The following is a 2,672-nucleotide window of genomic DNA, read 5'->3' on the forward strand; positions in this document are numbered from 1 at the left end:
AGAGAGAGAGAGGATAGTGAGAGAGAGCAAGAGAAAGAGAGAGAGATGATAGTGAGAGAGAGCAAGAGAAAGAGAGAGAGGGGATAGTGAGAGAGAGCAAGAGAAAGAGAGAGAGGATAGTGAGAGAGAGCAAGAGAAAGAGAGAGAGGATAGAGAGAGAGAGCAAGAGAAAGAGAGAGAGGATAGTGAGAGAGAGCAAGAGAAAGAGGGAGAGGATAGTGAGAGAGAGCAAGAGAAAGAGGGAGAGGATAGTGAGAGAGAGCAAGAGAAAGAGGGAGAGGATAGTGAGAGAGAGCAAGAGAAAGAGAGAGAGGATAGAGAGAGAGAGCAAGAGAAAGAGAGAGGATAGAGAGAGAGCAAGAGAAAGAGAGAGGATAGAGAGAGAGAGCAAGAGAAAGAGGAGAGGATAGTGAGAGAGAGCAAGAGAAAGAGGGAGAGGATAGTGAGAGAGAGCAAGAGAAAGAGGGAGAGGATAGTGAGAGAGAGCAAGAGAAAGAGGGAGAGGATAGAGAGAGAGCAAGAGAAAGAGGATAGAGAGAGAGAGCAAGAGAAAGAGGGAGAGGATAGTGAGAGAGAGCAAGAGAAATAGAGAGAGGATAGAGAGAGAGAGCAAGAGAAAGAGAGAGGATAGAGAGAGAGAGCAAGAGAGAGAGGATAGAGAGAGAGAGCAAGAGAAAGAGGATTGAGAGAGAGAGCAAGAGAAAGAGGGAGAGGATAGTGAGAGAGAGCAAGAGAAATAGAGAGAGGATAGAGAGAGAGCAAGAGAAAGAGAGAGGATAGTGAGAGAGAGCAAGAGAAAGAGAGAGAGGATAGTGAGAGAGAGCAAGAGAAAGAGGGAGAGGATAGTGAGAGAGAGCAAGAGAAAGAAGAGAGGATAGGTGAGAGAGAGCAAAGAGAAATAGAGAGAGGATAGAGAGAGAGAGCAAAGAAAGAGAGAGATATGAGAGAGAGCAAGAGAGAAAGAGAGAGGATAGTGAGAGAGAGCAAGAGAAAGAGGGAGAGGATAGTGAGAGAGAGAACAGAGAAAAGAGGAGAGGATAGTGAGAAGACAAGAGAAAGAGGAGAGATAGTGAGAGAGGGAGGAGAGAAATAGAGAGAGAAACAAGAGAAAAGGGATAGTGAGAGAGAGCAAGAGAAATAGAGAGAGGATGGAGAGACAAGAGAAAGAGAGAGGATAGTGAGAGAGAGCAAGAGAAAGAGGGAGAGGATAGTGAGAGAGAGCAAGAGAAAGAGGGAGAGGATAGTGAGAGAGAGCAAGAAAAGAGGAGAGGATAGTGAGAGAGAGAGCAAGAGAAAGAGGATAGTGAGAGAGAAACAAGAGAAAGAGAGAGGATAGAGAGAGAGCAAGAGAAAGAGAGAGAGATAGTGAGAGAGAGCAAGAGAAATAGAGAGAGGATAGTGAGAGAGAGCAAGAAAAGAGAGAGGGATAGAGAGAAGCAAAGAGAAGAGAGAGGATAGTGAGAGAGCAAGAGAAAAGAGAGAGAGATAGTGAGAGAGAGCAAGAGAAAGAGAGAGGGATAGTGAGCCATTTAGCAGACGCTTTAAAGAGACTTAAGTCATGTGCATACATTCTACGTATGGGTGGGTCCCGGGATCGAACCCACTACCCTGGCGTTACAAGCGCCATGCTCTAGAGCTGGGACCAAGAGCAAAGATAGTGAGAGAGAGCAAAGATAGTGAGAGGATAGAGCAAGAGAAAGAAAGAGAGGATAGAGAGAGAGAGCAAGAGAAAGAGAGAGAGGATAGTGAGAGAGAGCAAGAGAAAGAGGGAGAGGATAGTGAGAGAGAGCAAGAGAAAGAGGGAGAGGATAGTGAGAGAGAGCAAGAGAAAGAGGAGAGGATAGTGAGAGAAACAAATAGAGAGAGGATAGAGAGAGCAAGAGAAGAGAGAGGATAGTGAAGAGAAAGAGAATAGAGAGAGAGGATATGAGAGAGAGGATAGTGAGAGAGAGCAAGAAAGAGAGAGAAGTGAAACGTTATGCTCCACCTGCTGGTGTTAAATGGTACATCTGTAATTTTACAGTATATGTCCATATTGCTTTACATTTACATTTTCAGCTTTATTTAACCAGGTAGGGCCAGTTGAGAACAAGTTATAATTTACATAATATACTGTTTATAGTTTGAGAATCAAGGAAATCAACAATACATTTAATTAGTATTACTGCTTTTTGTTTTGCAATCAATTCCTACAAGCATATGAATGTTGTTTGGAAGTGAGGAATATAGATATTAAATGTGAATCAACAGAAATATGCCTAATTTTGCAAATCCAGCAGAGCCTTTACCACCTGACTAGGCTCTAGAGAGAACCTCTTCTAGAGTTGTCCAAACCAGGTTTTTCTTTCAAACTGTGTTCCCTCTGTTTTCTGTCAGTAATGTTAATACCAACACCAAAAAGAAAACTATTGGATATATTATATATAATCATGTAAACATATAATTGGTTGAAATAAATAGAATTATATATTATTTCCCAAATGAAAAGTTGGGTTTACAGGAATGCAGTAGGCTATATCACACTGGCTTCATTTTCTGCAACCACACCACATTCTAATAAATACATTCTGCAGTGTGTGTGTGTGTGTGTGTGTGTGTGTGTGTGTGTGTGTGTGTGTGTGTGTGTGTGTGTGTGTGTGTGTGTGTGTGTGTGTGTGTGTGTGTGTGTGTGT

Source organism: Oncorhynchus gorbuscha, linkage group LG03, assembly GCF_021184085.1.
Source record: "Oncorhynchus gorbuscha isolate QuinsamMale2020 ecotype Even-year linkage group LG03, OgorEven_v1.0, whole genome shotgun sequence".
Lineage (NCBI taxonomy): Eukaryota > Metazoa > Chordata > Actinopteri > Salmoniformes > Salmonidae > Oncorhynchus > Oncorhynchus gorbuscha.